Below are 12,781 nucleotides of genomic sequence, written 5' to 3' on the forward strand. Positions count from 1 at the left end.
CGCAAATAGTCGGGTGCTGATTAAAAAAAACTCGAATCATGCTGACAGTCTGCTGTTCCGGATGGCGTCATACGATTCAGCGTTTCGTGCAGCATAAAGTGACTAGTCAAGTTAGAGCCTATAGCTTGCGTCAGGGATTCGAACTAGCGACCTATATTCTGGGACAGCGTAAAAAAAACGTATCATGGTAACTGGCGGCTCTAGTATTTGATGACTGATTGCCATGTGATGGGCGATGACAAGTTAATGAAGTCATTGTTTTTATTTGATTAATTAAAAATAAAATAAGTATTATAAAAAGGGAGGTTGAAAAGCATGATGATGCTAATTAAAGATTTAGTGCGTATAACTGATAAAATTAATCCTTTGAAACAATTGAAAAAATGCGTACAATGGTGTACTGCTCAGATTAGAAAGCCCCCATTACGCCATCGCGATTGAGTATTGAGTGCAGGCGAGCTGGAAAAGCCGGTCGTGTACGAAACGTGCTGGCGGCTACTATTTCGTGGCCGAACTGTGTCGTATAAAAGCGTCTGCTAGGTTGCCAGTAGCCTTCCGCCGGTGCGAACTCTCAACATCCGCGATTGCGAAATCCACCGAGATCGTACTCTGCTGGTCATACGTACCTGAGGTTTACTGACGTTGACGATGTCGGGATCTGCTCCGAAGAAACGGCGTAAGCAGTATCTGGAGCCCGGCGCTTACTTTGACGCGCCGAGCACAACTCTCTACAGGCGTCAAAAGGGCCATTTTGGGGCAGCCGTTGTCGGTTCGTTGAGTTCCACCGTGCTCACGGTCAAACCTACAAGTAATGGAAGTGTTTCCAGCGGTCAACCAAGCGCACCTTCCACTGAAAACACCGCGTGGGACAACACGGACGACGCAGCGGGCAGTACGGAGCCGAGGGATGAAGTGCACTCCACTGACTACCCAGATGTTCTGCCCATTGAAGGTGCCGCGCAGAAAGGAGCCAGTGGTGCAGCGGCCGACGCAGAGCCTCCAAGCTACGACTTTCAAAATGACGAGTTGCAACCAGAAAGTGATTCTTGCACCGACGCCAGTACTAATATGAGTGATGACGTTGGCATGAACAGTGACTACGACTTTGAAAATGATGAGCTGCAACAAGAAAGTGACACCTTCAGCAGAGCGAGTTCTGATGTGGGTGGTGACATTGGCCTCGGCAGTGGCAGTTTCACTGAAGAATCTGAGAGTTCTGAAGATGAAGATGATGGGTTGCCGTCATCCTTTGCACAATTCAGTAACGAAAAGTTGCCAAATGCAGAGGTGACCAAAATGGGCGCTATAGCAGCGGTTATGGCATATGCAGTATCACATGGCCTAACATGGGCTGCTTTAAGGGACTTAATAAACCTAATAAATTTCCTATTTGGACATAACGTCTTGCCCCAAAGCACATATGCTTTTCGCAAACTGTGGTGCAAGGAAAAACAAGACATTATGCAGTACCACTATTTTTACGAGACATGCGGTGCTCTTAAATGTGATTTAGAAGTCAGCACAGGGCCCCAACTGCCGGTACACCAGTGCCCTGCAGAAGCTCAAGGACCGCGGCTCATTTTTCATCATTCTGAATTTGCATAAGCAACTCAGCTTTGCAATTGAAAGCATGAAGGCCCAGCTTCATGAAAACCTGGAGAAGCTGCAAGAGCCACAGTCTGTCATTTCTGTCGTTACAAGTGCTCAGTGCTACAGCAGAATGCGGGAAAGACTTTCGAAAGATGACCTCAGTCTCACTATCAACACTGACGGGAGTCCAGTTTGGAAATCCTTTAAGACCTCAGTGTGGCCCTTAAAGTTCATTGTGAATGAACTGCCACCGCACTTGCGGTTTAAGCATCCTGTACTTGCTGGGCTCTGGTTCGGCAAGAAACATCCGAACATGCAACTTTTCTTGAAGAAGTTTGTAATTGAAGTCAACACTACCGAAGTAGTTAAGTGGACATATCCGACAACTACACACTACTCTAAACCAGCTCTGTTGTGTTGCTCAGTCGATGCGCCCGCAAGGGCAGCGGTACAGAATATGGTCCCTACTTGCTGGGCTCTGGTTCGGCAAGAAACATCCGAACATGCAACTTTTCTTGAAGAAGTTTGTAATTGAAGTCAACACTACCGAAGTAGTTAAGTGGACATATCCGACAACTACACACTACTCTAAACCAGCTCTGTTGTGTTGCTCAGTCGATGCGCCCGCAAGGGCAGCGGTACAGAATATGGTCCCTACTTGCTGGGCTCTGGTTCGGCAAGAAACATCCGAACATGCAACTTTTCTTGAAGAAGTTTGTAATTGAAGTCAACACTACCGAAGTAGTTAAGTGGACATATCCGACAACTACACACTACTCTAAACCAGCTCTGTTGTGTTGCTCAGTCGATGCGCCCGCAAGGGCAGCGGTACAGAATATGGAAACTACTGTTCATGTGCTTAAGTGCTGTATTATCTTTTTGCCTGAAGGGAGCATGCGGTACATCATAAAAGAACAGCCAGAAGCCAGAACCACGTACATGGTTATACGCGACATGAAGCTTGCAGAAGGTTATGATGACATAATCAATGGCTTCAAAGGGTCATCTGCACTCATGAATTTGGGAGGTAAGGGCATTTTTCTCCTTTCTTCCTTTCTTCTCTAGCTGGCATGGACTGACCGATGTCACAACTACTACATATGTGGCAAAACATGTCCGAGGTATGAACGGTCGCTTAGTAAAAAGGAAAATAAGGTTAATCGCCCTCACTATGCATTTAAATTCCTGCATGATCAAGTTCATTTCTTGTTTTGAGCATTAAGAACAGTGATGCAAACCACATCCGTTTAGGTGGTGAGAGGTAATGTGTAACCTGCGAATTCTTTCCTTAGTTACTAATGGAAACTCCCTTGGGTGGCAGTGCTTGCCATGATATGTGCCATTTTTCCACGTGATTATGCCGGATTTGTGGTGCACCAAGGCAGCCAAGCCTGCCATATACACAAGCCTAGATCAGTGCCGCATTTACATAAGCACAAGAGATTTGGCCTGCATGCTTTCCCAATGCTCCAGCCTTTCTACCTCAAGAAGGAGGAGCTTCACTTTCTTTTTATCCCCGGGGTTTTCTACACATTCCAAATGTCTCCACCAGGCCATGGTTTTCGTCAGCTATAAAACGATAGCACTAGGTTGCTGCCTTGTTTATTAAACTGTGCAACACTTAATGCAAAATTGGTTGCTTCCAGTATTTAGTTTCTACAGCCCCTGCAATATGCTAATTTTTTGCAACTAATTTTTGGTATTATTTTGTCTCATTTTATCCACCTTCAGTACCTACATCAGTATTTTACTCATTCCTGTAGTTTATCTCATGGAATTGCGGTGTATTTTTACTGATATTAGACGTTCTCTTTTATTTCAGGTCTAGACCTTGTCAATGGGTTCAGTGTGGAATATATGCACTCCGTCCTGCTAGGCGTTGTAAGACAAGTGACCGAGACAATTTTGTCAACGTCGAACTCATGTCAACACTTCTATGTTTGTAAGGCAATGCACACAAAGCGGTTCATTCGTGATTCACTTACTAGTGACAGTGCACATTAAAGAACCCCAGGTGGTCGAAATTTCTGGAGCCCTTCACTACGGCGTTTCTCATAGCCTGAGTCACTTTGGGACGTTAAACCCCTATAAACTAAAATTAAAACTTACTGGTGAAAGTTGCTGAAATATTACTGCTTTTTTGTGGCACTGCATTTATTACTGATTATCGTCACTTTTTCAAATGTGCATCTTATTGCAGGGAAATGGCAGCTGAGAGATTGTAGACCATGCTCATGCTATAATCCGTGGCCTTGGCTTTACTGAGTACGATTAGTGGAAGGCACTGTTGATGGTGCCTCTACATAGTGAGCAAAATGTGGTGAAATAGTATGATGCAGCCGTTTAGTACTTACTACTAAGCTGGCTTCCTATTGGACATATTTTGAGAAACCATGATGACATAAGATGGTGGTAGCATATTTCATTATCAACCGGCACACTTAGGGGCTAGTAGGCTGCTGGTAACTGCTGGGTAGGAAAACGTGCTGCATAAAATAAAATGCTGAATCTTCTTTACAGTGTACTCAGCATTTAATCTTATTTTAATTGGTAGAAGCAAGTTGCAACCATATGCATGCACAGGTATTTATATAGTGTGTATAGCAGTGCTTCTGCCTTTAATTTTTTTCCTTTCATCTCTTGGGATTTTTGTATTATAACAGGGTATTATCATTTTGCCTTATTCTATCTGCTCACAACAAAAGTATGCACATTTATTTTGCAGGTCGTCCTTCTACACTTGAAGACATTGATTCACGGCTGTTGGCCATCATCCTGCTTGGGCCAAGCAGTGGCCTGCAGTATTATGAAATAAATAAACCTCCACACTGTGTGACAAGTCTGCCTAGGCCAATTAGAGAACGAGGACATTGGAAAGCATCTGAGTGGAGGCAGTGGATACTGTTTTATGCTCTGCCGTGCCTAGAAGGTATCCTGCACCCGGACTATTGGAGGCACCTCTGCAAACTGTCAGAGGCTCTCCACATCCTTTTGCGAGAGGAGCTGACTCTGTCTGAAATTGCCAAAGCAGGTAACTTATTACAGGTCTCATTTGTGAATATAGCATAGCTGTAAAGTAACTGAGGTAATCATATAATTTTTTTTACTATGTTTGTCCTGCATAGTATATTCATAATAGTTTATTTTGTTAACTGTGGTTCTAAAATATTCACAGAAGGCACAAACTGCATGATTGGTGCATAAACTTCAAAAATAACTCCTGCCATCTTGTAACCCCCTTTCCTCTTTTTAGAGTGCCTTTCATATTCTCCGATGTCATAGTATTCGTCATGTTAGATATATAGTTCTGTTTCTGTGCTATTTGTTCTTGTAGTTAACAACAACACTCCTTAAACATTATCCATTGCTTACCTGTTAAAAGTGGTGATGTGGTAAATTGGGTAATGATTCTTTTGCAGTAACAGAGACAATTGAGCTAGTTGCTACATCTTTGAAAACTTTAGAAAGCGCTGCGACAGGGGACACAAAGAGAAAGACACGAAGGACAAGCGCTACTATCAACTGAAGTTTATTGGAAAAAAACAAAAGGTTAAATAGCTCACGCAAGACAGCCAGCAGCGCATGCGCCTACCCCCAAAATGGCAAAACGAATCACTTTGTTGAATTAAGATACCGAATTTCACAATCATGGATTACAACAGATGGTGTGCTGACGCATATGTCGGAGTTTTTGTTAATATGGTATGCCTCTGATAATTCCCTTGTTAGCGGATTGGAATGCCTATACAGAATGTTTGTACTATTGAACACAGGTACACATGCATTTTTGTACAACGGGTTAGAATTGCTAAGTTCGCTGTCTCTGTAATGCAGGGCCAAATTAGAGGTAGGAGCCACCTTTAAAGACGAATTATGCTGGCGTAGCCGTGTGCAGCTTTTGCTTATCAGCTAGTGTCATGCAATCTTATAGTGTGCTCTTTCTGGAATAGAGAAATTTCATGTTCCTGAACATGGAACTGCTTGTTTTCAATGAACCTTCGCATAGAAAACATGAAGAAAAAAAATCTTGCAATGAGGTGGATTGAGAATAACTTGACTGTGTTTGTCGAGGAAATTTTTAATGGCTCTCAACTTCGCCTAATATTGGTTACTTTTTATTTTCAGAGCTGCTTCTGGAGAGCTTCGTCATTCAGTGCAAGAGATTATATGCGGTTGCCAGCTTGACATTTAATGTTCATGTGCTTCTTCATTTGGCTTATTGTGCTCGGTCACTTGGGCCACTGTGGGCACATTCTGCTTTTGTTTTTGAAGGTGGAAATGGACACATAAATCGGAAGGTGTCAGCTGCACATGGCATCCCTCAGCAAATTGTTGAACGCATTATTATGCGTCAACAACTGCACAAGGTGATGAGCAGCAGCTTTCTGTGTCTCCACGAGAAAGAGTTTGGCATGGAGACCTTTGGGTAACCCCATTTACAGAAGGATACGCATGTTGGCAAGCTGTGCCTTTTAGGCAAGGGAAAAGACGTTGCTCTAAGCGCTGAAGAGCAGGATTCTTCTAATAATCGCTTAGGCACGAGTACATTCACAGCACTTCAGTACGAGCGCTTTGTACAAGCAAAGCAGGTCTTTCATAGCACTGCATACAAGCGACCATCCCGTTCTGACTCAACATTCATCAAAACATGCAGTGGCTCGTATGAGCGCATCGAAAAAATATTATTACTAGAGGCCAAAATTTGCGTCTTGATGTGCAGGCCAATAATCATTGCAGACAGGGATGCTGCACCACCGCACATCAAAGAGTGCTTTGTCTCATCTGGCAGAGCACGTAATGTGGTACTGCCGGAGGAAGTGGCTGACTGCTGCCTTTTCATTGAATTTTTGCAGCAAGAAAAGACATTCATTTACGACTTGCCAAATAGGATAGAAAGGGATTGAGGCTAGCAGCAACTGGGTTCAAACGTCTGATCACATGCTTAGAGCATTAACCTCATAAAGCCCGCAAATGTAATAATCTAAATTATTGTAATTACTTAAGCTAATAACACTAACACAAATAGAGTCATACCGGTACCTACGAATAACAAGGCTAGCAGACTTTCATGGTCTGAGCGTATCCTAACGTAGTCACTGAAAGTTCAAAATCACTCAACTGACAGCGGATTGCTAGCTGTTCCCTCCTATCCGCAAACTCACCTACAAAACGTTCATTTGCTCAAAATTGGAACATGTGCCTCACCCATTTGGAACCTGCACCGAACTTATCTTATTTACACATTAGAATCAGTGCAAAGCTGTGCAGCCCGGATTATTGTGTGATGTTATGACCACAGCATCAGTGTTTCAGGCACAAAATTGTCGCTCGGCTTACCTCCACTGTCTTTTCATCACACAATCGCCTAACTTTGTCTTTCCATAAGCTATAGTGTGAGAACTGACTGCGGTTTCATCCATCTCACCTATCTGTATGCCACTTCATCTTCCTCACCTGTATATACTCATCGTCATCACTTGGGCTGTTTGCGGGTTGGAATAAACCTGGTTCGCGAAGTCCTGCTCTACACATACGTGGTGGAGGTGTGGGCTACAATTTCCCTCACTTGCACACAACACTCCTACTTCCACCAAATAGTACATCGCGTCGTCTTTTCAACAATTTAAGTTTGTAGCATTTACATGGTTCCACTAATGCCTACCATAAATCTTTCTTGCCATCAGCCATAGAACTTTAGAAGTAGCAGTTACCTGCCAGAGCCCATGGCAACTGAGTTCGATCTGAATAAATTCTCGAATCTACTGTTCAACCATACTTGTCATTAGCTGTAATTAACACGCATTGCCTACTACTCCTTATGTATTACAAATGCACTTCTTAATAACATCTTTTTATGAGTTAGTTCTTGCACCCCTATTCGTATTATGAGCACCCTTTTCGATGTTGCTTGTATTGCTGTGCGGCCACAGTGTACATACGTATGTTTGCTTCACCCTTTTGCATTGCCCTATAATTATTTTCTCGCCTTCTTTTGCTATGTAACCATAATGTCCTCTTGCTTTTTTTGCTCCGCATTATGTAGTGCCCCACCTAAAGGCCCTTAAGAGACAATAAATGATGATTTTGATACAGGTTGAAAACATCTGTGGAGATGTACTGGCATGTGTTTGAGCCATTGAATGTACAATAATAGTTATTTATATCCTAGTGGAGCAGGATTCACTTATGCTGCTTGGTGCTTATTTGTAGAAAGTACACAACACAAAAGCAATACCTAAACGTGGATTCAGCTGAAATTCTGTCCCGCTGTGTCATCTCTTCATGTCATTTTTTTCCTTTCTCTTGAGATCTGTATAGTAACTAGTGAAAGCTGTAGATACTGTGAACATAAAGTATATTTTTATTTTTGCATTTCAAGTGGACAGACTGCGTGCAAACTGTCCTGCATGATTATATGTTTACTGTTCCATTTGCTTTGTATATAGTGTATTACAGAATATATTTTTGAAGCAAATCTGTCCCTGTTTTTATACATGAATGCTCCAGATAAATTCGAAATTTGTCGATTGTTTATAATAGCAGATGTACACACTGTAGTGCAATAAATAACAGTGTATAGCATCTCACTTTTCTAACAAATTTTCGTCACTTCAGGGCGCCTAGTTCTGACAGCTGTTCTCTGAGGTGTAATCAAGAAAAGAAAATGGACCGCATATCGAATGAATTATTCTGAAAAATTTTACTTCCCAAAACCTGGAAATGCAATATTTTTTGCCATACAGGGTATAAGCATGCCATACCACGCTTTTCGCGTTCATTTTCTTAGTGTTAGGCTGTATACCAGAGCAAAATATTTGGAGTTGTTTTCATGGTCCATATATATACATGTTTTCCTGTCGATATAGTACATTACACGGTACCGCACTAGAAAAGCTTTGTATACATCCTTTTAATTGTCTTCACCCATTGAAGTTATCTTCGAACGATTATTCAACAGTTTATTGAGCAATAAAAGCACGGTGTAGACAGCCTTAAGAGCAGACATACAGCTCAAAGGGGCATTCACTGCTGCGCAAAAGCCGTGTTTGAGACCTTTTAAGGTGCTTCGCGTTGGGTGAACGTGCGGTTATGCATGCGGTGAGGCTTTCGCGCGGCTCCTGCTTTTCTTGGTGGCATTGCAAGCGGATTGATAGGCTTAGCGGAGCGTTTAATTCTACCTTTGAGCAGAATATTTGTTCACAGCTGGCTCGAAAACCGACGCTGTGTTGCTGCTGCTTTCTTAAAATTAAAAATTTTGATGTCGCTATAAAACAAGCCTAATTTAAATTATTGAATTAAAATTGAAGGTTGCTGTTTCGTTTTCGCCGTCAAATCCACGCTAGCCATGCACCCACGGCACCGCGGCACACCCGGAATCGCGCCGTTCGCTGCCGTGCACGAGCCGAACTCATAGACTTAGCCGTCGCTGCGGTAGTGTTATTTACGAGTCCGCCCGCACTTTGGCCGCAAAGAGCGCCTGAAACGTGCTCTAACTGCCTGGAGACAGCCCCCGAGGCTCTCGGCTTCTGGTCGGCCGGCCGCTTTCGTATGATAGCGTGCTCTGGGTGCACGATAGCGTGCACCCAGTGAGCGCATATAAGTTCGTATAGTCCTCGCCTCTTCGCTCTGTGCCAAGACGGGCCTGCCAGCGGTCCTCTCGACCAGTATGTGCCTGCCGTGCTCGTTGCCTCTATGAAACGCGAAAGCAGTCTTGATCGCTTTGAGGTCGCCGTTGTGCTCCAAGCCGACTTCTTGTAGTGAAGTCCAAGCGAGACACTTAGATTTCTGCATTCGGGGGTAAGCTTTCCGAAGTCACCGAGTGCACTGCGTTTCGCGTTTCGACTTCCGGGTGCGTCAGCCCTCTGCAAACTAGGCAGGTTGTCTCGCATGATCGACGAACACATGACACCATCGCTCCCAGCTAGCCGTCTACACTCCCAGTATTATACCAACATCAGCCATGAATGAAGTTTCTCCAGCAGTTGCTGCCACCACGTTGCCACGAAGCCAGCATCACGGACGAAATCCATTATGTTGACCCCTAGCTTCTGCTGGAAACCGCCATGGCCGTCGATACCAGCATCATAGTGGTCAATATAGCGCCAGCATCCATGACCGTACCACTATTTTGCCCCTATAGCCACCAAGAATCCACTCTGATTCATCTATAGCCACCAAGAATCCACTCTGCTTCCTCTATAGCCACCAAGAATCCACTCTGCTTCCTCTATAGCGACTAACCATCCACTACGTTTCCGCTATGGATCTCGGTAGGATTTCCGATAGCGTACATGCACCCATAGAGATCCGCAAGCATAAATGCTAGCGACTTCCCATAAGATTAATAGTACCTAGAAGCTTACAAAATTGCAGACACTTTGCATTTTTTTTTTGTTTATACTGACAAACACTGAGCAGGTCATTACAGGGGCATGACTTCTGTAAATGCACAGCTTTCATGCAGAAATGCGCCTGTGTTATGCTTGCGATAGGAAGGTAAACAGGTAGAATACAATTTAAGAACACAATTTAATGACCACTTTTCATTTGCATTGACACAAGTAGCATGCAACACTTTTCCTCGGATTTATTAAATCAATCTGTACTAAGTAATACCAAATCTTTATGAATACCACCTCTAACCACCGAACTCGCCATAAGAAAGCTGCCATATGCTTTCAAGCCAACGTCTTAAAGTCTACCCCAGCTGGAATTCATGTCTGCATAAATAAGCAATCGTATATCTCCACTCCTTCATTTAATTACACGTAGGTCAGTCCCTCGCTGTGGACATAAATGCCATTTCAGGAGAGGCTAACAATAAACAACGAGCCGGAAACACACGGAGATGCTTACCATCCGTAAACTGGCTGTTTTCTTCTGGCTCATCATCGATAAAAACATTTTTGCATCCTGTGAGCCGGTTTTGTTGCGCTTGGCTATTCTCACCAGTGGGCCGCTTCCTTTTCGCTGCCAGCGTGGAACTAGCTTTTCTCGGCACCGTTCTGAGCATGTAGCCCACATGCCGGGCCATATCAGAGATTTCCTGGAGCAGCTGATCCCTCTCCGTGTACTTCTCCGTTCCGGATCTGAGATGAAAGAAATGCGCAGTGCGCGCAAGAAAAAAAATGCGGCAGCTGTGGCGACAGTGTCGGCGTGGGAATACATATGCTAAGTATACATACATAACATGCCACTTACTTCCGGAGGTTGGCTCGTTCTTCTTGGCGGAAGTAACCCACCAACAGCTCCGTGCGGTCTTTGATCGCACGAAGCGTCAGTCCGCGTCCCACAGCAAACACGACATTTTTTAACACCGCTGTCCAGTTTTCCGTGCTCTGGAATGGATTTTGAGCCATTACTTCCTTCGTCGATACTGAAATCTTTGTCGATACGGAAGCGTTTCCGCATCCTCTGCTGCGACGAATTAGCACCGCTTACAGAAAAATTCGACGGCGAACTCTGCATGCTTGACTCGCTGGGGGCAGCCATATTGCACCGCTGCCGAGGGGGCCGTCTCGCAAGGCTCGCTCCGCTAGGGTCGTCTGCGAGCGGAACGGGAGGTGCGCTCCGGTAGCCCGCTCAGGGCCAAGCGGACTGCGCATGCACAGTTGCGTTCCCGCTGGGCTGCCTGAGCGGAACGGGATGCCGCTCCGGTCAACTAAAACTGTCTATTAAAGGAAATGCAGGCACGTCGGCTACTGCGGGCGGAGCGCTGAGGAGCCAAGCGGAGAGGACGCGCTCCATATGGGCTCCATCAACTTTCTGCCTTTTTGCCAAATTGCCTCATCCAAGCTCCCGAAATATTAACTTCAGGCTTGGCTTACCACCTCGTGGACCTCTTCGAGAACTTCGTTGTCCGTGAGTGCTCCTTAATTTTGCACAAGCTGCCTTTGAAGTCATCCGAGGCGGCGCCGATGCGTGAAGCGTAACGCCGCTATGACGGCGCACGGCGAGGCCGCGCGTCATGTCAACGCGCCACATGGTTAAATGCAACGCTTACCAGCCAGGCCCAAGCGGGCTGTGCTCGTTGCCTGCCACTGCCAGAAGAAGTCAAGACTCAGCCGAAATGGAAGACAAGGACATTCCACCCGGACTTTCCGAGAAACGCTCGAAGGAGGGGGTGCCAACGCTGGGGACGCCGCCGGAGGACCGTAACTCCAACTGGACGCTAAACCTCTACAAGCGCACGAAACGCCACCTCGCTAAATGTCAGCAAGTCGCGGTGGCGGATACCCTTCTCACGCGGACACTGTAAACATAAAGAAGTGAAAAGTGAGTAAGCTGTCCTCTCACGCACTCTCTTTTAGAAAAAGGAGTGTGCTAGAGGACAGCTTATTCACTTTTCATTTCCATAGAGGTCGATTCGTGTTTAGAGTGTACTAACAACCAACCTACCATCGCCTTCGCTCATCAAGCAGAAGCCGAACTTACCGTCTATAAAACGAAGCAAGCTTCCGCCGGTTCCGAAGAGCGACATCAAAATTGTTATACGGCCGAAGAAAGGCCTCCTGGTCAAGACTTTTACCAACTACCAATTATCCCGAACTTGATTTGAAGCTTGTGAAAATCAAGTAGAAGATTTTAAATTCCTGGTTCGGCTCTAAAATTATCGTAATTAACACTCCTCATCAACGGTTAGCCGAAATACTAAGGAAAATCACCCAGATCACGCTTGAAAACGTGAAATACCTCGTCAACACATACGTGGCGGCGCCAGACGGAGTACCGAGAGGAGTCATACACGGACTGGGACCCAACGCCACGGAGGACGATCTCATGGCCCATCTTGCAGTTCGAACCCAAGTAGTTTAAATCCTGCAAGCCCGCATGCTCGGTAAATCAACGACAGCGATCATCACGTTCAGCTCGCCGACACCTCCCCGTTGGGTCTATTACTACGGGGGAGAAGCGGCACGCTACCCCTACAAACACACCCGACAAGTCTGCCAGGTATGCCAGAACATCGGACACCGGTCAGACGTGTGCCCAACACCGAACATCAAGATCTGCCGCAACTGTGGCACGAGGGATCCCGATGAACTCCATATATACCTGCTTCCCACGCTGCGCAGCCTGGGGAGAGGCCCAAAAAGGTGGGGTCCCAGGAGTGCCAAAGACGCCTTAAGCCCTACACTCGGCGCCGCCAAAAGAATCCCTTCCTCTCTATAGAACGGGAAATTTGCAAGGA

At 45.3% G+C, this 12,781-nt stretch overlaps 1 pseudogene; it reads left to right on the plus strand.

Moving 5' to 3' along the window:
* The first annotated feature begins 648 nt into the window (after positions 1 to 648).
* LOC144098153 (uncharacterized) lies at positions 649 to 6,494 on the plus strand (annotated as a pseudogene).
* The last annotated feature ends 6,287 nt before the right edge of the window (positions 6,495 to 12,781 follow it).

Source organism: Amblyomma americanum, chromosome 7 (assembly GCF_052857255.1).
Source record: "Amblyomma americanum isolate KBUSLIRL-KWMA chromosome 7, ASM5285725v1, whole genome shotgun sequence".
Classification (NCBI taxonomy): domain Eukaryota; kingdom Metazoa; phylum Arthropoda; class Arachnida; order Ixodida; family Ixodidae; genus Amblyomma; species Amblyomma americanum.